Here is a 22,644-nt window from a genome sequence, read left to right as displayed (position 1 = left end):
CTCTACTTACAACTCAGAGGGCTGACCCTGGAGGCTGCTTGCTCAAACTCCCCTGTCAGCTGGGTTTCAGCTCGGCTCAGCCAAAAGGGAATTGAAGGACAGATGAGTAAAAGTGGGAAGTGGAAAGTGGGGAGAAGCCAGGAGCTTCCTTCCTCAGTCTCCCAGAGGACTGCTCACTCCGTTTGTCCCTGCAGCCTTGGAATGGTAACAGCTTCTTGCTGATGGCAATCTCAACTACCAGGGTGACCAGTTCTCTGACTCAAACTCCCTCTGTTGCAAATGCCTGAAGGGGCTTCTGTTTCCTGGCCAGATAAACCCTGGCTGATGAATGAGGGAGGCCATAAGCACTTGAATTTTAGTGGTAATGGTAGATATCCTTGATAGGTGAAGCAGATGCAGATGGAGGAGGAGGTAGGATACAGCTTCAAGTGACTTCCCTAGTCCTGGTTTTGGCATCACTATCTATGTACTTTTCAAGACAAGATTCAGAATGAACCCTACTGCCCCTCCTCTACACACGACCAGGCAGCAATCCCAGAAGCTGCAGCATCTCTCACATCTATTTCCAAGCTTCCTCTAACTCAGACTCTCACCCACTTGGACGAGCTATGCTTGCTTTTCCCAATTGCTTCCCTCAGACCATCTTCGACATGCTTTCAATAATGATTCTCAAAGCCTGGCTCTAATTGTGCCTTTTCTTCTGCCATTAGCTTGCATACAGAAGGAAGTGTAAGCCTCTTAGCATTTGAATTAATATTTGAGTTCATACAACTTCCTTTCTAGCCTTACCCCCCACCATGCTCCAGGACCCGGGCTGATGGGGTCCTGATTTTTCTCCAGGCCTTCTTTCAAAGCTTACCCACTCTTTGTTAAGGTATTGTTTCTGAAATGCCGTTCCCCATCCTCAGGTTATCAAAATGCTACTTGTCCTTCAAAATCCTGTTTAAATGTATCTTCCAGGTCTGGCCTGATTACCTCAGTTGAAATAAATAGTTCCATCCATCACATGTAGCTTACACCTACCTCTCTAGTAACTTTTCTTTCATTTTGTAATGTGTTTTATTTGGCTTTAAAAGCTATGGGTAAGACGTGTTTATTTCCGTGTTTAGATTTTACTGTCGCCTTCAAGGCTGGTATGTTCTTCATCTTTGTGACTCCTGTGGTGCCTAATGTGGCCCTTTATACAACATGGGTCTTCACAGACTGCTTTTGTGTTGCTTGTTCTTCTCTGATACAGGGCTGTTCATGCATATTTCTAGTGTATTGCATGCCATTCATTTACATACTGACTTTCTTGTTTTCTTTGTAGCTCATTTCTTGCTAGACTACGAGCTACCTGAAGACAAGTAGTCTTATTGGTCTTTGTAGCACTTAGCATAGTGTCTAGTAAATAGTAGCTGTTCAACATTTTGATTAATTGACAGTATGAGTAACGTTATTTGAGAAGTTCAGAATTTTCTATATTCTTCTTAGAACCTACCTGCATCTCAGTAACCATACTGAGTTGTCTAGTGCCTTGGCGCTGCATTCTGATCCTTTTGAACGTAGTGTGATGAGGCTATAGCCTATTCTGGATCACCCTGGACTGGAGGATTCCTTGTTGTTGCTTTCTGGCAAGGAAGAAAGGAGGGGAGAATGTGCTTACTGTGAACTATTTTGATTGAAGTTGCAGGGGGAGAAGCTGACTCTAGCTGTTTTCCCTAGTCCTGCCTCCTGTGCCTATGTAATTCAGCCTGTGTGCTATGCTTTGAAATGCTTTAAAATAAAATGGGGAAACAAAATGGGTTTTCACAGAAGTGTAAAAATGATCATTTTGACATGGTGGTTGGAGCTGGGTGTGTCCAGCCTTGAGTATGGCTGATTTCCCAGATGTTTGCTTGAGCTGGAAGCCTGTGGCTCCTGGAGGAGCAGCTGGAAGTCTAAGAGTGTGTTCCCAGTCGGGAGGGCTCTTCCTCTGCATTTGTCTGCAGAGGCAGCTGGCTCAGGTTTCAATCCAAGACTGTTGAGGTGGAGTGCACGCTGGACTGGGCATTAGAGTGCCTAGAACACTGAATGAGAGGACACCTTTGTTTTCATTGTGAATCTGCCACTAACTACCCATGCCCTTGGGTACATCACCTCTTTGAGGCTTAGTTTCCTGTCTTATAAAATGAGTTTTGCACCAGGTAATCTTTTCATCACCTATGATTTTCTGGAGAATGAATATAATAAAGAACAAATGGGAGTAGCAAATTAGGGATGATTATTTTGTGATTGTCTTCCAGGTTTATCAATCTTGCTTCTCTGAGGGCTTGAAACAGATCACAACTGCATGTTGTGAGTTCAGAGCTTCAGTGGGTAGGGGCAAGTATGCAACTGGAGACAGGGAAAGATTTCCAGGAGACAAACATGCATTTGAAGGGATGATAGTGGTAAAATGTTTCTGCCCTTCTTGATTTAGAGAAATGATTTTCAAGGCTCCTTGAAATTATTAGGCCATTAAACAGTATTTCTTTCTACTTGCAATAGAGAATAATGTAAGGGATGGAAAGAAAAATTTTTCCTTTTGTGTCCTGGCGAGAGTATTTTTGAGTCTTTTGTCTCAGTGTGGTGGAAAATTAAGGCTTGATAAAAGATAAAATAAATAAATTTTAATTTTTGCTTAGGTAGTAAGGTTACCATTGAGAGATTAATATATTTTAAATTTATATTCTATAGCCATTTTATAAAAAGTAACAAAGGTCTCAGTATAGAGGAGGCATCATGCCATTGTTTCTGCTTAAAGTTAATAAAAGATGGTGGCTGTTCAAAAAGATTGGAGCCATTTTGATTAATGCTGTACACATCACCAGGCAAGACTACTCTCTTGATCTTCACTTGATATAGAGAGAATAAATGAGTCGCTGGAGAGAATTCTCTTGGATTTTAAATGTAGGGGCTGATACTTTGCAAATGGGCCAGCACACAATGAGCAATGTCAAACAGACACTTAAAAGGAAGACATGATGTTTAGAGAGCCATCTGGAAGGCCTTGGGGAGTTAATAAAGTCAGGATTTAACTGAGACTCAGATTTAGACCTGGTTTATCAAGCTCTAGATCATCAACCCTGAATTTGAAGATATCAATACTATTACATACTAGAAGTTCATCTCTGAGGTTACTGATGTTGTCTTGCAAAAACCAGAACTTAATACATATATAATTAACATGGTTTCTTAAATAAGAAGTATCAATCTTGGTACCAGCCTGATAGCATCATTGTTCCTCTCCAGCATAATGCTTGTTTGTATTCACACGGCTGTGCTCCTGAGGGCCGTCCTGAACAGTGAGCTGATGGATGAGAACACTTTGGTGGTGAGTACAGGCTTCATCCTGTGCTGGAATCCCTGCTGGAGAAAATTCTCTTTTTATATAACATGATGAATTAAAGGCATGATTAACAATGAGGATGTTTTTATAGAGTCATTGTTAATGGTGAGTGCTGAGAGATGACAGGCAGAATCCTTTTTCAACATTTGGGTCCTGTTTCCTCACCACTGGTCCTTCTAACTCTTGGTAGGCATTTTGCCTGGATGAAGACCATCTGTGCAGCTCCTTTGAGTGACTAATTTTCTTTTTTCTACTATTGGTTTTCGATGTTTCCTCTACCTAGTGCACACCAGGCTGTTTTTATCTGATGGAACCAGATCACAAAACTGTTTGGACATCTGTGAAAAATAAACCCAATCTGTATGGTCAAAAAACATTGAACAGCCATTATTCAGGTGAAGTGTTTGATAGAAAGGCATTCTGTGCTTGGTGACTTCCAAATAACGTGTAATGCCTTTATCGCCTGAGTAAATGGGGCTTGCCTTTAACACATCCTCTTTGCTAGTCTCAAAGCACTGAGATAATGACTGAAAGCTGTGTTAGAGACCAAGCCATGCAAGAAAGAAAATGTGTCATATCACATCATCTTAAAACAACTGCAAACCATCAACAGTGTTTCCCCAATCCTTACATTAAAATCCACAATCAAGCAGATAATATGAGCATGTCAATTTCTCCTTTGAGTAATAACTACTAACCTCATGGAAACCAAGCCTCTTCCTTAGGTAAGTTTATCATTAATCTTTTACTGAAACACTGATTTAAAGTGGGTCAGAAAACTTTCCATTTCTTTTTCAAACAATTCATGTAGAATTATACACCTATACGTTAGCAGGCACATGCAAATTTGTTTTATGGTGGACTTCCCTTTGGTAATGCTGACTTCATCTCATACTCTAAGAATTAAGGTCAGCAAGTGACTGAAGTTTCAAGTCTGAACGGATGTCACTGAAAAGTAGGGTCTAAAATTAAACAAGAAAACCAAACCACACATTGTGTTTGGGCTATCAAGTTATCAGCTTTATTTTCTTTTCAGCAATTTCGAAGTTAATATGATTTAGAGACAACCACAGAATATATTTAAAAGGAAGATACAGTATATGAACCTGGAACAAATTGCTAATTGTTTTTTTTCAAGGCAATGTAGAGGTTGCTATGGTGAGGTGGTAGCTTCGTGAATTGGAAATATGAAAAAATCAACACATAATGATGTATTTATCTATCCCAAATGAATGATTCTTTTATTCTGAAATCCTCCAGAGAATTTAAGGTAATTATAGCAAAAATTCAGCAAAGTAAAGTAGAAGTAGAAATATAAATCAAGCTCAGAGGATGTGGAAACAGAGACAAAAGTCAAGATCTAGGAAAAGAAAACCCAAAGTTATTGTCTGTAAGGGCCAACATATTTGCATTTGTCTCCGAGCTTCCTGGCAGCCAAAGAAAAAAGGAGAAATGCTCAATTACATAAGTCTCATTTTCAGAAGGAAAAAGCTAGCTAATTCCTGAGGTAGATTTTTTTCCTATCATTACATTTTAAGATAAAATCTGTGTCTGAGGCTTATAGATGGTCCTATATGGTATATTGGGAAAGGACAATTTTTTTGCTTCAGACATTCCCATGATCACATCCCAGTTCCACCTTAATAGCCGTGTGCCCTTGGAAAAATTACACCATCCACATTTCAGTTTCCTTACCTACAACATGAAAATAACAACAGAACATGCTTTATAGGTAGTAAATGAAATAATACATGTGGCCTGGCATGTATTAAATGCTCAATGAATATTGATTCAATGTTAATATTAACAAGAATGTGTGTGTGTGAGAATCTGTCAGGGGAAACTTTTTGAGGAAAGGGAGACATTGGGTCTGAGGGACACTAGTTATCTGCTCATTTGAATATCTACTCTGTGAGGAAGTAGGGAGAGATCTTCAGGCTTCCACATGTCCTAGATGAAATAGACATTCATTAAACAAATGTTTCTTGAACACCTATTATGTGCCAGGCACTGTGCTGGACTCAGGATAGAGCAGGGCAAGCAGACAAAGCTCTGCTTTTAAGAAACTGACATTCAGGGTAGTATAGTCCCTTTATTCGTATTTTGAGTTTACCAGGCTATTTGCTTATAATGAATTAGGCTTCTCAGGTAGGAAACCTGGAAACCAGGGCCCTGGATAGCAGACACAGGCTTTCTAGTTACTGGAAAGGAATAGTCCTTGCTACAAATTACGAAGTTGTCTTCCTGATTTATATATTACTGCACCAACAATTAAGGAATTTCAAGGTTTACCACAGATTATATTAAATTTAACCAAGAACTGCCATTCTGTGTGTATTTTAGAACGCTATCTTTTTTTCTATCTAGCTATTTGCACACATACACACATATGCAAAAGAAAGAAAGCATAATTAATCCATAATCCTAGTTGCTAGAAATAAGCTTTCAAGGTGCACCTTCTGTTATCTTACAAAATTGGGATCATTTTAAGTGTATTGTTCTACTAAACGTATTTTTTTTTTACAAAATTGGGCCACATTATAATACTGTTTTGTAAACTTTTTTCTCATCTTACAATGTATTCTAAACACTTTGCTGTTTTTTTAAAGCTTGTGTATGTGTATGTGTGTGTTTGAAACAGATTGATTACCTAACATCCTGAGAAAGAGATGAGAAATAGGCCATTTAACTGGTTGCCTACTGTTAAATATTTTGATTGCTCCCAAATTCCTATTTTAATGCTTAAGATAAGTTGACAGAGATCTATGAAGCTTGTTAAACCTTCTAAGTAATGATATTACAGAGGCAACAGTCATAAAAAAAGATATCAACAAAAATATTTACAAGACAAAGGCTAATGACTATGCAAAAAAGTGGTTTGCCATATGGTAGGCACCAAAGGTCAATGACATAAATACTATTACAGGATAGTATTTATGTCATTATATGGCAATCAGTATGGCATCAAAGAGCAAGACTTAAAAAAATTATTCATTCTCTTATTTCATTTAATCTCTACAACAATTCCTTAGGATACTATTGTCCAAATATACAGGGAAGAAAACTAAGGTTTGGCAGGTTTCAGTGATTGGTCTGAAGTCATCCAGTAGGCAGGTGGTGGTCCTGTTTGGTCACAGATATTGCTGACTTTCAAGTCTATAGGTTTTTCCACTATGGCACACTAAAAACACTGATATTGAAAGCCAATTAAAAAATTATTTTGCATCTGACTTTCTGGTATTTTGAAGTCTCAAAAATTATCAAATTATCTTTGGTTTATCCATTTGGTGGTTATCACTTCTTTCATTTACCCTTGTCCATTATCTTTGCTTTAGTGACAACCCCTCTCTGTCTAGTGCTAGATTAGGCTATTCCTGTGTCTAGACTATGAGAATCCCAACACTTATTTATTTTGTAATCCCACTGAAGTAGAGATTTCCTTAAAAAAATAAGGGAGGTGCAAAGAGAGGTGCATATATGTCTATGTTTTACTGAAGATCGAGGTAACAGGATTTGTGCTTAGTTTCCTGGTTGGATTAGAAGATCATTAAACTTTTCTTTCTTTTCCTTTTTTTTTCTTAGAAAGGGGATTGAAGGAAGCATAATTTACATATGAGAATCACAGAGTAATCTTATATGATGGCTGTGAACAGATTGGTCTTCATTTTGTTCTGAATAACTAGGACATTATAGTCATAATGCATTTAGCTATGCATTTAGTTTTTGTAGAAAAACTTTGCAGTAGTCAGCATTTTAAATATTTGACCAGTATTAAGTTGCTCCATGAACCTGATGCCAAGCATAAGAAGATAATAAGGAAAAAATAACTAATTTTGAAAACTCTCTGATGTACATATCATTTAAAAATTTTTGGCTAGAATTCAATTGTGTGTATGTACCATAATTTATTTCATCTATTAACGTATTTTAAATTCATTCTAAATTATTTACTGTTAATACAGTGATAAAAATCATACTAGTCAGATTTGTTCTCAAATATATATTATACTACAGGATATATAAGGTTTTTATATTATTGCCTATGTTTTGTTAAAGAATCTTGAAGATTATATAGTTCCCTTGTTTGCCTGTAATAGAAAGTCAATAGAGCTAGTTTAAGCACAAATGAGAAATCAATTATAAGGATATAAAGATCCCTCAAAGACACAAAGGCAGGAATTAAAGCAGGGATTCAGGAAAGTACTGGAACAAGAGCTAAAAACTAACAGGTGTCAAGGCAATTACTTTCTTAATCTCTCAAAATCCTTCTTTCCTGAACTGTATCATTCCTCTCTCTCTGCAGATTCCTATCATCTATGTCTTTATGCTTCTGGCTCTCCCAAGTTCACACATTCTCAGGTCCCCTTCGATAGGCATTTCTCAGTTGCAAGCCACATTTTCAGGAGAGTCTGATTGACTTGAGTCATGTATCTAATCAGCAATGGTTGGACAGGATCATGTAGTACACACAGGGATGCTGGGGTACCTGTTCTCAAAGAAGAGGGGTGTGGGCTGGGCAGACATTCTAAAAGGTGTGCACTCTAAGTTAATTTTCTCCACAACAGAGGAAAAATGTATGTAGATGGCATAGTTTCTTTCCTTCATACCATTGAGTCTTGGCAAAGAATGCCTCCAGCTCTGAGCTCTATTATTTCTCATCAGTCTGAGTGTTGCAATTGCTTCCATTTTATTTATTGCATTATATTTCAATTATTTATACATACATATATAGCTTATATATAAGGTGCATGTATATGTGTGTGGTATAATCCATATATGTATTTCTGTGTATATATCTATATCTATAAATTTTTTGGTCCATCTCCACTTAAATTTATTAAGTTGTAGTTCTTAGTATTGTGCAAAACATAAATGATAGATGTATAGTACATGTCTATTTTTTATCTTTTAAAGATGCTCTGCCTGTCTGGAAAGGTTGGATGTAGACATTTTGTCTGTCACCTTTAAAAATAGTTATGCGCTTTATACACGTCTATGTGGATCTTGCTGAACCTATGTGGTTTTTAGATTTTTTTTTTTTTGGTAAGATATGCTGTATAGAGCATTGCAACCACATGTAGTGAGGTTAACACCTGAAAGTGAGAGATGGGGAGCCAGGGACCTCTCTGAGCTAAACACAACATCTGCTGGAGATGATGAGTTAATAGCCATCAGGGAAGTGGTTGATAGACCACTTGACACAGGTGAGAAACACACTTATCTCCTGCCTTTATGCTTGTTGCTAGAAGAGGCACTTCAGCTGAGTACCTGGTACACAAACAGGAAGGCTCTACAAATGCTTTTGTTTGGGAGCCTGGTTCTTAGTAGATATGTATTGTCCATTGGTTGCCCTAATTCATCAAACATCCCCAGCCATCCATTTATCTATCCATTCAACCATCCTATCTATCCATCTAATCAACATTTATTGAAGAATTACTTTCAAAAAAAGCAGCAGGGAATATACAGTTTTACAAGGACCACTGGCTTAGACACACTCAAACTGTTCACAAACTAATAGAAAAGCTTTGGAGTTAAACACACCTGAATTTACTCTGTTGCCTAGTAGCTACATGATCTTGGTACTTAATATTCTCTAAGCCTCAAACCCCTCATCTTTAAAATGGCAATAATAGTAATAGCACTTAGATCATAAAGTTACTATAAGGATTAGAGTAGATACTGTGTATAATGCTGTTTGGACAGAATCATAAATATTATGTATTATTATTATTTTATTTTATTTTTTGAGATGGAGTTTTGCTCTTGTCGCCCAGGCTGGAGTGCAGTGGTGCGATCTCAGCTCACTACAACCTCTGCCTCCCAGGTTCAAGTGATTTTCCTGTCTCAGCCTCCCGAGTAGCTGGGATTACAGGCGTCTGCCACCACACCCAGCTAATTTTTTGTACTTTTAGTAGAGATGGGGTTTCACTATGTTGGCCAGGCTGGTCTCGAACTCCTGACCTCAGGTGATCCACCCACCTCGGCCTCCCAAAGTGCTGGGATTACAGGTGTGAGCCACCAGGCCTGGCTTGTATTATTATTTTTAAGCATCATCTACAATAATGAGTTCTGACGAAGCTCAAAATTTTATGCATTGTGGAATATATAGGACATAAGTTCTACCTGCCCAGGCTGTCACTGTAAGTAGGAGATTGCTTCACATGGGGTGGATTCGTGAAATAACAAGACATTTGAAGAAAGAAAAATCCAGCTCATTAGAATGCCTTGCCTACTAGTTGACAAATATAACTTAGTTATGTACCATAATATCCAGATGGGCTGATTTTTCACTTTTCATCTGCAGCATTGGGCAGCATGTCTATATGGCTTTAGACTCATGGACTTACAGAATGAAAAATAGAAATTGCCTGAGAGCATATCCAGTCAATTTGCTAGGTGTCAGAAACTTGCTAAGCATCTATGCTTTATCTAAACAATTCAGCGAAAGAGATGCTACAATTGCAGTGGAAATTTATCTTCATTTCTAACTGAACTAATTCCAGTTGTAAATCCAATTAATTTGTTTTGTTTTATCCTTAAGCAGTATCTTCAAAATCAACTAGGCTCAAAGCTTTTTCATTATCTTTTCCTCTTCCCCTTCTACCTCCCTCTGAGTCTTGTCACCAATTTCAATTTGCTGCGGAGTCCTGTTGATTCTCTACAGTTCTGCCATGTAGTTGGAGAAGTTCTTTCTGTCCTTGTTCAGAACCCCACTCCCTCATGCTTTTACCTTAGTCACCACATCCTGCTATGGACTTTCCGGTTTCTAGACCCTCGTCCTTGCTGTCCATCTTGCTCCTCAAAACCACATCCATCTTTCTAAGCCATTGCTTTCCCTCAAAGGTTTTCGTAAATAAAATTATTATAGGATAGCTTGGACTTTTCAGTTTTACATCAAGGCCTCCGCATGTGGGGCTGCCCTTCTTGCCCAGCCTCGTCCTTTATAACTCCAGCTCTGCTTCTGTTCAGCTAGTTTTCTGTCTTTCTTTTTTTTTTTTTTTTTTTTTTTTTTGAGACGGAGTCTCGCTCTGTCGCCCAGGCTAGAGTGCAGTGGCGCAATCTCGGCTCACTGCAAGCTCCGCCTCCCGGGTTCACGCCATTCTCCTGCCTCAGCCTCTCCGAGTAGCTGGGACTACAGGCGCCCGCCACCACGCCCGGCTAATTTTTTGTATTTTTAGTAGAGACGGGGTTTCACCATGGTCTCGATCTCCTGACCTCGTGATCCGCCCGCCTCGGCCTCCCAAAGTGCTGGGATTACAAGCGTGAGCCACCGCGCCCGGCGTTTTCTGTCTTTCAAAGTGATCCCATTGTTTCTCCATGTCTTTTCTCCTGTAAATTATTTCTTCAGAGAGTAGACAGTCCCTCTCTTTTTGACAGTTGTATGGCTACATGATTTGAAAACCGTAATGACAAAGGCTTCAACTTTTGTTATTAGTCCATTGTAGGAGAGCAGAGTTGAGAGGATAGATTGATGACATGAGCTTTGCAGCTATGAGACATCTGTGCTTACACACAAGCTAGGTACTGTATGGTTTCCTTAGACCAGAACCTGGGAAAGATGGGAGATTATGAGACAGGGGTTCTTAATGTAGAGTCCATGGATCTCTAGGAAATCCATGAATGAGATTCCAAATACCTGTGAACCTCCTAAAATCACATGCAAAGATTCATGTGTGTGTGCATTTGTTTTCAGGGGGTGAATCCACAGCTCTCATTAAAAGACATAGGACATTTGGCAAACAGCTTTAATTAGGGATTTGGCCAAAAGAGTGGGGAAGTTGGGACTGAGCCAGACCAACATGAAACTTGCCACCTCATGCTATACCATAGTGATGGAGTCTTTGCTTAGATGCTGCGCTTGGGGAAATTCAAAGTGAAGAAGCCATCTCACTAAATGCTGAGCCAAGCACTATCACAGGCCAGGAGAACACACACAAGATGATCCTAGAACCCCTAGAGGGTCAGAGTCCCCCAAGACTTCTTAGGCCCAGATTGGAAAAGGACTTTTCTCACCAAAAGAGGTCAGAAATTAGGGAAACCACAGATCTGGCTGATTCAGAGCACTGATTTTGGGGGTAGGATGCAACTGACTAGTTCGGGGGAAGGGAATGTGGGGCATCCTTGAAAGACTAAAAACTGAATTCTGGAAAGGACTAATCTCCTTTTTAACAAGGCCACCCTAAAATAATTTCAGGCAGGGGTATCCTTGTACATGAAAAGGCGTGCAGGGAACATATTCTTGGTTAAGAAATTTGTGACTAGAGTTTAGCTATCTAAGTTTCATATCTGCCATCTTGTATGTTCAGTTTTTTGTCTTTCATATTTATTTATTTATTGTGATTTTTCCTTTCAAAACTTGATAAAGATGTTTTGAAGATGTGACTCTGAAGAAGAGGCAACTTAGGGTATGGGGGGAGGGTGATAGGGTCTGTCTTAGCTGAATGATGGAAAGCAAGATGGCGCAGCTGGTAGTGAGAAGAACTCCCTTTCTGAAGCTCTGATTGATGTTTGCCAGAAGGGTCTTTCACTTACAGCACTCCCACACCCAATATCCATAGCCTACCTACCTGTCTTGTGATCACATTCAAATCCATGGGGCTGTCTCTGCTGACTAATCTTTCACTCTTTCCTCCTGGAGCCGTCCTCTTAACTAAGGATGAGGTTGAGAAGATTTCATTGAATAACACCCCACCATACCCTCCAGTTGAGGACACATATTGCATGTACCACTTCTTTAAAAAAAGGACTTTTAACATTTGTTTCTGTCTCTCTCTCTTTGTGAGAGTGTTTATCTTTTCCAGTAATATTCTAAGCTCTTTTAGTGTATTTGGAGTCAGTTACATGGGTTGCAATCATGGCTCTTCTACAATCTAAGCTATTTAAAATAAACTATACAAACTTCCTAAATCGTGGTTCTTCATCTTTAGTCAATTAATAGCTAATTGATAAGAATGTGATCAATTCACTGCAGTCAGTTAAAAATGCTGGATACTGAGAATTGAGATTGATCATATTTAAGGGCAGAAAGATATATTTCAAAGCAAAGCAGCTAAAACAATGTATCTTAAATTCCATATGCTAAATATAATAAAAGTAGGGCTTTTTAATAAAGAGACACTTCAGAAATAAATGAATTCAAATTTAACTAAGTAGAATTCATTGGTAAATTAGATCCGTATTACAACTATGAGGTATAAAAGGAGAATGTCTAATAGGTTTCAGGCAATCAAATACAAATAAGTGCAAGAGGAGGAAGTTCATTGTATATAGTTTCTTTATTAAGAGATATTATTAAGATTATTAAGGAAAGAAGAATCCGTAGTTTATATCAATTGGCAGAAAGATCTAATGTTGCTGAGTTAACAAAATAGGTTAATACTATAATTTAAACTGCTGGGTTGCAGCTTACTAATCATTGGATGTTAGTAAAAATAGATGGATTCTTAATAGTTGAGATTATTTTATGACCTATTTCCTTTTCTTCCTTCTTTCTTTTCTTTTCTTTCTTTCTTTCTTTCTTTCTTTCTTTCTTTCTTTCTTTCTTTCTTTCTTTCTTTCTTTCTTCTTTCTTTCTTTTTCTTTCTCTCCTTCCTTCCTTCCTTCCTTTCTCTCTCTCTCTTTCCCTTCCTTCCTTCCTTCCTTCCTTCCTTCCTTCCTTCCTTCCTTCCTTCCTTCCTTCCTTCCTTCCTTCCTTCCTTCCTTCCTTCCTTCCTTCCTTCCTTCCTTCTTTCTTTCTTTTTGACAGAGTCTAGCTCTGTCACCCAGGCTGGAGTGCAGTGGCATGATCTTGGCTCACTGCAACCTCCACTTCCTGGGTTCCAGTGATTCTCATGCCTCAGCCTCCCTAGGAGCTGGGACTACAGGCGTGCGCCACCATGCCCGACTAATTTATATGTATATATATATTTTTAGTAGAGACAGGGTTTCACTGTGTTGGCCAGGCTGGTCTCAAACTCCTGTCTTCAAGTGATCCGCCCACCTTGGCCTCCCAAAGTGCTAGGGTTGCAGGGGTGAGCCACTGTGCCTGGCCCTTATGACCTATTTTCTAAGGAAATAAAGTTTCAAGTTTACTAACAGAAACTATGCAAATGAAAAGAGATCATAGCTTACTGATGAGAAATCGACAAGAGGAGAGAAGTAAAAGGGTTGTATTTTCCCTACAAAAAGATTTTCTGATTGAAGTTAATAATCTGACAATACAATCCCTAGAAGAAGTAAAAAAAATTGATGAAAAGTTAGTAGATGGCATAGAAACATGGTCTTAGAAGTATAAGTAAAATAGCATGTAATGAGAAAGATATATTGAATAAAAATATAATGACTTTGATTTGATATCTCAAACAACATGGCAATTAAAAAGACAGCCCAAAAATGTATCAAAGCTAAATATTGGAAATATAAGAAGGAATGAAATTGTAACTGAAATGAAATCTGCACTGTTAGGGTAATAAACATTTTATCATTTTTTATCTTTCATAAAAAGCTATTTCTTTGAGGTGAATTAATACAAATGGAAAGGAAACATGGTCAGAAAATACAAAATTTTTTTCAAAATTTTAAGGATCTTTTGAAAATGGGTATAATTGTGAGCTTTGTTCTTCAGATGTCTCTGATGTAGGAATTTGCAGAATACCAGCATCTTGGCACAACTGAGGAGGAAATAATCCTCTTTCTTGCATGCGACACTTTAAGAGGCCTCGGATGCCCTTGGATGCCTTTCAGGTATCTGAGCCCCAGGCTAACAGGCCCCAGAGGCTGTGGTTTACATGGCACATTCCTGGTCATTAGAAGTAGTACTTGCTTCCATAATAAAAACTATCTCCTGAGACTGGGAACCCCCTTAGAAAGCCATACTCCAGCATTCTTAATCATGTAGCTGCAGCTGAGTGAAGAGTTTGTTGTGGACCTGCTTGATTAGGTAAGTGGATCTTAGATCTGATGCTGTGATATGGTTTGGCTGTGTCCCATCCATATCTCAACTTGAATTGTATCTCCCAGAATTCCCATGTGTTGTGGGAGGGACCCAGGGGGAGGTAATTGAATCATGGGGGCCCGTTTTTCCCATGTTATTCCTGTGATAGTGAATAAGTCTCATGAGATCTGATGGGCTTATCAGGGGTTTCTGCATTTGCCTCTTCCTCATGTTTCTCTTGCCTCTGCCATTTAAGAAGTGCCTTTTGCCTCCTACCATGACTCTGAGGCCTCCCCAGCCATGTGGAATTGGAAGTCCAATTAAACCTCTTTTTGTTCCCAGATTTGAGTATGTCTTTATCAGCAACATGAAAACAAACTAATACAGTAAATTGGTACCAGTAGTAGAGTGTGGTGTTGCTGAAAAGATACCCGAAAATGCAGAAGTGACTCTGGAACTGGGTAACAGGCAGAAGTTGAAACAGTTTGGAGAGCTCAGAAGAAGACAGAAAAATATGGGAAAGTTTAGAACCTCCTAGAGACCTGTTGAATGGCTTTGACAAAAATGCTGAGAGTGATATGAACAACAAGGTCCAGGCTGAGGTGGTCTCAGATGGAGGTGAGGAACTTGTTGGGAACTGGAGTAAAGGTGACTCTTGTTATGTTTTAGCAAAGAGACTGGCGGCATTTTGCCGCTGCCCTAGAGATTTGTGGAACTTTGAACTTGAGAGAGATGATTTAGAGTATCTGGTGGAAGAAATTTCTCAGCAGCAAAGCATTCAAGAGGTGACTTGGGTGCTGTTTAGGGCATTCTGTTTTAAAAGGAAAACAGAGCATAAAAGTTCAGAAAATTTGCAGGCTGACAATGCAGTAGAAAAGAAATACCCATTTGTTTTTAGGAGAAATTCAAGCCAGCTGCAGAAATTTGCATAAGTAGCAAGTAGCCTAATGTTAATCCCTAAGACCACAGGGAAAATGACTCCAGGCCATGTCAGAGACCTTCATGGAAGCCTCTCCCATCACAGGCTTGGAACCCAGGAAAAAAAAGTGGTTTCATTGGCGGGGCCCAGGGTCCCCGTGCTGGGTGCAGCCTAGGGGCTTGGTGACCTGTGTCCCACCTGCTCTAGCCTAGGTTGAAAGGGGCCAAGGTACTTCAGAAGGTAGAAGCCCCAAGACTTGAAGCTTCCACGTGATGTTGAGCCTGTGGGTGCACAGAAGTCGAGAACAGAGGTTTGGGAACCTCCACCTAGATTTCAGAAGATGTATGGAAATGCCTGGACGCCCAGGCAAAAATTTGCTGCAGGGATGGGGCCCTCATGGAGAACCTCTGCTGGGGCAGTGCAGAAGGGAAACGGGGTTGGAGCCCTCATGCAGAGTCTCTACTGGGGCACTGCCTAGTACAGCTGTGAGAAGAGGGCCACCATCCTCCAGACCCCAGAGTGGTAGATCCACTGGCAGTTTGTACCTTTGCACTTGGAAAAGCCACAGATACTCAACACTAGCCAGTGAAAGCAGCAAGGAGGGAGGCTGTACCCTGCAAAGCCACAGGGGTGGAGCTACCCAAGACTATGGGAACCCACCTTTGCATCAGTGTGACTTGGATGTGAGACCTGGAGTCAAAGGAGATAATTTTGGAGCTTTAAAATTTGACTGCACCACTGGATTTTGGACTTGCATGGGCCCTGTAACCCCTTTGCTTTGGCCAATTTCTCCCATTCGGAGTGGCTGTATTTACCCAGTACCTGTAACACCATTGTATCTAGGAAATAACTAGCTTGCTTTTGATTTCACAGGCTCATAGGCAGAAGGGACTTGCCTTGTCTCAGATGAGACTTTGGACTGTGGACTTTGGGTTAATGCTGAAATGAGTTAAGACTGGGAGACTGTTGGGAAGGCATGATTGGTTTTGAAATGTGAGGACGTGAGATTTGGAGTGGCCAGGGGTGAGATGATATGGTTTGGCTGTGTCCCCACCCAAATCTCAGCTTGAATTGTATCTCCCAGAATTCTCATGTGTTATAGGAGGGACCAAGGGGGACATAATTGAATCATGGGGGCTGATCTTGTGATAGTGAATAAGTCTCACAAGGTCTGATGTGTTTATCAGGGATTTATGCTTTTGCTTATTCCTCATTTTTTTCTTGCTGCCACCATGTAAGAAGTGCCTTTCACCTCCCACCATGATTCTGAGGCTTCCCCAGCCATGTGGAACTGTAAATCCAATTAAACCTCTTTTTGTTCCCAGTTTCGGGTTTGTCTTTATCAGCAGTATGAAAATGAACTAATGCATGCTGTAACAGAGACTGAAGTGAGGTGGGGTTTGAGGAAAACTGATGCAGTTCGTTTTTCTTTAATGAGATGCACTCCATGTTTGGGTGAGGTGAGACCCATCCAAGGGTCTCTGGGACTAGAGACTAGAGACTGATTAAGATGATGCAGGGGAGGGAAAACTTTTTGGTGCCCACAGGGAAAGGGAACAGAAGGTTTTTGCTTTTGTTTTTAATAATTTCAACTTTTATTTTGGATTCAGGGGATACACCTGCAGGTTTGTTACCTGGCTGTATTGTGTGATGCTGAGGTTTAGGGTGTGATTGATCTTTTCACCCAAGGACTGAGCATAGGACCCAATAGTTAGTTTTTCAACCCTTGCTCCACTCCCTTCCTCCTCCCTCTAGTAGTCTTCAGTGTCTATTGTTCCTATCTTTATGTCCATGTGTGTTCAATGTTTAGCTCCCACTTATAAGTGAGAAAATGCAGTATTTGATTTTTTATTCCTGTGTTAATTCACTTAGGATGATGGCCTCCAGCTGCATCCATGTTGCTGCAAATGACATAATTTTGTTCTTTTTCATGGCTGCGTAGTATTCCATAGTGTATATACACCACATTTTCTTTATCCAATGCACTGTTGATGGGCACCTAGGTTGATTCCATGTCTTTGCTATTGTGCATAGTGCTGCAATAAACATATGAGTACATGTACCTTCTTGGTAGAATGATTTGTTTTTCTTTGGGTATATACCTAGTAATGGGATTGCTGGGTTGAATGGTAGTTCTGTTTTAAGTTATTTGAAAAATCTCCAAACTGCTTTCCACAGTGGCTGAACTAATTTACATTCCCACCAACAATGTATAAGCATTTTCTTTTCTCTGAAGCCTTGCCAGCATCTGTTGTTTTTGACTTTTTAAAATTAATAATAGCCATTCTGACTGTTGTAAAGTGGTATCTCATTGTGGTTTTGATTTGCATTTCTCTGATGATTAGCGATGCTGAGATTTTTTTCATATGTTTATTGGCTATTTGTACGTTTTATTTTGAGAAATGTCTGTTCATGTCTTTTGCCCACCTCTTAATGGGGTTATTTGCTTTTTGCTTATTGATTTAAGTTTCTCATAGAATCTGGATATTGGAACTTTGTCAGATGCATAGTTTACAATACTTTCTCCTGTTCTAAGTTGTCTCTTTCCTCTGTTGATAGTTTTCTTTTGCTGTGCAGAAACCCTTCTGTTGGATTAGATCCCACTTGTTAATCCTTGTTTTTGTTTCAACACTTTTGAGGATGTAGTCATAAGTTATTTCCCAAGGTTGATGTTTAGAATGGCATTTCTTAGGTTTTCTTCTAGGATTCTTATAGTTTAAGGTCTTAAATTTAAATCTTTAATCCATCTTGAGTTAATTTTTGTATATGGTGAAAGATAGGGGTTCAGTATTATTATTCTACATATGGCTAGCCAGTTACACCACCACCATTTATTGAATAGGAAGTCCTTTTCCCATTCTTATTTTTGTCAACTTTGTTGAAGATCAGATGGCTATAGGTGTGCAGCTTTATTTCTGGGTTCTCTGTTCTGAAATAGAAGGTTTAAAGCTTCAGCTGCCAAAGTCCAGGCTGTATTTGCACTTAGGTGGGGCTAGGTCCACAGTATCTTCAAAACATAGTCAGATTGTCATATTTTTCTCACCAGGCAGTCCTACAGTGTTAGAAAGGACATTGTCCAAGGTACATTTCTTTGCCTACAGACAAGCTTTGCCATTTCCTGAAACTGTCTTTTTATTAATATGAAAGTACAGCCTGGGCAAAATGGTGAGACCCTATCTCTACAAAGAAAAAACAAAAAACAAAAAAACTCCCCAAATTAGCTGGACATGGTGGTGTGCACCTGTAGTCTCAACTACTCCGGAGGCTGAGGTGGGAGGATCACTTGAGCCTGGAAGAAAGAGGTTGCAGTGAGCTGAGATAGTGTCACTGCACTCTGGCCTGGGCAACTGAGAGAGACCCTGTCTAAAAAAAAAAAAAGAAAGAAAGAAAAAAGAAAGAAAGAAAGAAAAAGAAAATTAGAGTGAGGTGAAATTGTGCACATGGTGGTGTGGGTTACTTGGTAAGTCTTTCTTGTGACTCTAAGAGCACCTAGAAATTGAGGAAAGGAAGCATTGGGGAAAGGGTAGAATGACAAAAGGGTGGAGAACAGAGCGTCAAAAGGGCAAAGGAGAGAAATCTCCCTCCTTCATCGTGTGTTCAGAGAACAGTCTTTGCTGTTCTTAAATCCTGGGCTTGTAGCCTTGACTAGAGACCCCAGGATCTGAAGCCACTCTTCCAAATTCAGCTCCAGTTGCAGTCCTGGACATCTGCAGTCACATGCCCATGCTTATTGCCATTGGCTAGGAGTAACATGAAAGCAAGCAACGCTTCTATGCACATTTTGAAAAAGTGGAACCTGTAGAAAAATATTCATATAATAGTAAAATCCACCTATAACTTATCACCTCAAGATAAATGCTGTTAATTTTCTGGTGTATTTCCCTCTTTTTATGTCTAATTGTCTTAAGTGGTTGAGATAGTCTGGATATGCAATTTTATGCCTGACATTTTTAAAATTAATTATGGGATATATATTTCCATATATTGTTAAAAATCTTTGTAAAAATCTTTAATGGATACCTAAAATATCTTTGTGTATCTGCACCATAACTTGTTTAACATTTTCATATTATTGAGTAATTAGACTATTTCTAGTATTCTACCACGATACTGTAATAAACATCTCTGTGCATAAATCTTTGTCTCCACTTTGGATTATTTCTTAGGACCCTAGTCTGGCCAATATAGTGAAACCTCGTCTCTATTAAAAACACAAAAATTAGCCAGGCATGGTGGCGGGCGCCTGTAGTCCCAGCTACTCGGGAGGCTGAGGCAGGAGAATTGCTTGAACCCCGGGAGGCAGAGGTTGCAGTGACCTAAGATCGCGCCACTGCACTCCAGCCTGGGCAACAGTGAGATTTCTGTCTCAAAACAACAAACAAACAAACAAACAAACAAAATCCCTAAAAGTGAAATGTATAGGGTATGAACATTTTTGGGAGCTGTGTTACATACTGTCATATTACTTACTGAACACCTGGTTTCTAATTTATACTCCTACTAGCTGAGAAAGACAGTACAGTTTCTAGTATACATATTATTTAATTATTGAATGAAAGGAATGATAACTATCTGTTTCATTGAACCCTTTCTGGCATTGTTATTATTAAAATCAATCTGAACGAAGCTGAGCACAGTGGCTTATGCCTATAATCCCAGTGCTTTGGCAAGCTGAGCTGGGAGGTTTGCTTGAGGTCCGGAGTTCAAGACCAGCCTGGGAAACATAGGAAGACCCCATTTCTACAAAAAAAAAAAATTTAGCTGGGTGTGGTGGTGTGCACCTGTAGTCTAGCTACTCAGGGGGCTGAGGTGGAAGGATCCCTTGAACCCAGGGGTGAGTTTTGATCACACCACTGCACTCCAGCCTGGATGACAGAGCAAGACTTTGTCTCTAAAATATAAAAAATAAAAATAGAATTATAAAAGCCAATCGAAATTAGACAAAAACAACATTGACATCAATAAAGGCAAAAATCTCATTAATCGATACACAGCAAATTGTGTTTAGCTGTTTAATTTGCATTTCTTTGGAGGCTGGTTAGTTGGGCAATTTTTCTTGTTTATTAGCTCTTGGTTGTTTCTCTTCTGTGAATTATCAGCGATTTTTCTGGGTCTGGAAACTTATAGAAGGAATTGTTTCTATGCTGACACCTGGGACTATCCGGAGGGAGGCTAACATCTGTAAGGGGAGGACACTGTACTTGGGAGACTGGCTCAGGTCCCCAGTAGAATCTTCTATTAGCTGTGACTAAAGAAAGTCTCTAAATGGGCTCAACTACGAATGGATATCTGAGAATCTTCAAACTCCATTGGAATCTCCAGTGATAATTAACAAACCTTTGGGAAGTAGTGTTACTACTTGCCAGGCATTTTCTAACTGACCCATTGGTGTTCTGTACTGACCCACTAACTTTTTCCAACTACCTTGGAGGTAGATACTATTAGTATCATCCCTATATTTCAGGTGAGAAGAATAAAGAGTAGAGTGCCTAAAACAGTATGGCCAAAATCTCATCACTAGCGGGCTGCACATTTGGACTTTGAACCCAACCATCTGCACGTGGAATCCAATTTCTTCACTACTCAACTACATTGGCTTACCATGCATGTCAGAAACACTATCCAGACAGCATGGGTGACCCTATTCTAAGCTCTCTTCACACTCAGTGTTTCTTCTTCCTACTTTGTACCACACTAAGTAATTATCTGTCCAGCCCTTTCTTACATGTCTCTTCTCCTGCTGGAATTTAGGCTCCCTGAAGGTAGGCAATATTTCAATCTTGCTCCCGTGCTCTCCCCAGCATCGATCTTGTGCCTTGTGAACAGTGTATGCACACTATTTGCTCAGTGGATGAATAAGTGCTCTTGAGATTAGTGTCATCTTTTCAGTGAATGTTGGCTGGGGGCCAGGTCCATATCTGTGCTTGGTCAGATAATGGGATGTGGGTGGGGAGGGTGTGTGTGAACAACCAAGTGGATCGGCTATAGATGATGAATGAGCGTGCAGAACTTGTCTTTCCCAGAGAGTGAAGGCCCTGTGCTGGTCCTCCCACAGTCTGTCCACCCTCTTCCTCCTTGTCACAAACGGCAAAGCCTTGATGTTATCTTGCTGAATCTGTGAGCATGGACTCACTTTGCAATAACCTGGAAGAGAATGGACCCTGGTAGCTTGGTTTAATCATGAAACTTGCAATATAAATGCATCTTAGGAAGTATCTTAGCCCATCCTGGGTGAGGAAGCAGGTGTGAGGAAATTAAACAACTTGGTCAAGGCTAAGTTAGTTTATGACCGGATGAGCTTCCTGCTATCTTACTCCCTAGCCAGTTATCTTTTATCTGCTACACATGGATTTCACCTTTGAGCTAAGAAATCTTGAGCCAATTTTTGTGTCTTGTTCTAGTTCAAGCTCAAGCAATTTACATATTCAAAGCACAAAGGCATAGCACCAAGGAGTGTATGTGAGGGGTCAGATCCTCTGTTTCAGGCTCTTTCCTGATAAGGTGACTCTCTGAATGTAGTTCCTTTAGAAGAGCACTGTGTAATAGAGATATAATGAGAGACATACATATTATTTCAATTTTTAAAAAAGTGAAAAGAAACAGGTGAAATTAATTTTAACAATATATCTTATTTAACCAAATGTATCTAAAATGCTGTCATTTCAACATACAATAACATAAAAACCATTCATAAGATAGTAGAAAAGACAACATATGCCAACACATGCATTACAACATGAATTATGTGATGCAATGGTGATGCAATCCCTGGATCATTCTCAGACCTGGGGACTTCAGAGAGAGAACACTGGTTCTTGGGTGCTGTTTGATAGAATTAAAGATCTGTTTATTAGTTGGTCCTTATGCGACAGGTGTCCTGCCCTGTATCTGCAGAAAATGAATGTCCTACAGAGACACAGAAAAGAATATGAACAAACAGGCCTTGTTGAACTCCCCCTGTTCATTACCATTACGTCATCCTCCTTTTTGTCCAATCATATTTCTCCACAACCATCCAGTTCTTTCATCAGACTTAACATAAACATCCACAATTTTCCCTGGGTCTTTGGGTCTTCATTTCTTAAGACTCATGTAAAACTTTTTTAAATTTGTTTTACATTTCTTTTTTTTAATGTGTCTTTTGTTATAGGGATGTCAGCCATGACCCTTGTGGGAGTGAGAAAAGAATATTACTTTTTCTCCCCTACGGAGTTATAGTGAGGAAAGGAAATTGACTCTTTAACAGGGCTTTATAAAGGTTGTAAAGGATGCTTTTATTTTAAAGGAGGAAGCATTAGTCAAGTCATACCTGAGCTGTCTTTCCTCTTATCAACTGCTGTCATCTGGTGGCAAATTTGAGGAATGGCAGAAATCTTCTGCATTGAACAGTAATGTTCTCTTGATATTTGGCAAAATGGATTCCGACTGTGTTTGCCTCTAGCATATGATCAAATTAAGATT

This window comes from Hylobates moloch, unplaced genomic scaffold, assembly GCF_009828535.3.
Source record: "Hylobates moloch isolate HMO894 unplaced genomic scaffold, HMol_V3 SCAFFOLD_20, whole genome shotgun sequence".
Taxonomy (NCBI): domain Eukaryota; kingdom Metazoa; phylum Chordata; class Mammalia; order Primates; family Hylobatidae; genus Hylobates; species Hylobates moloch.
This window is presented reverse-complemented; position numbering follows the sequence as displayed.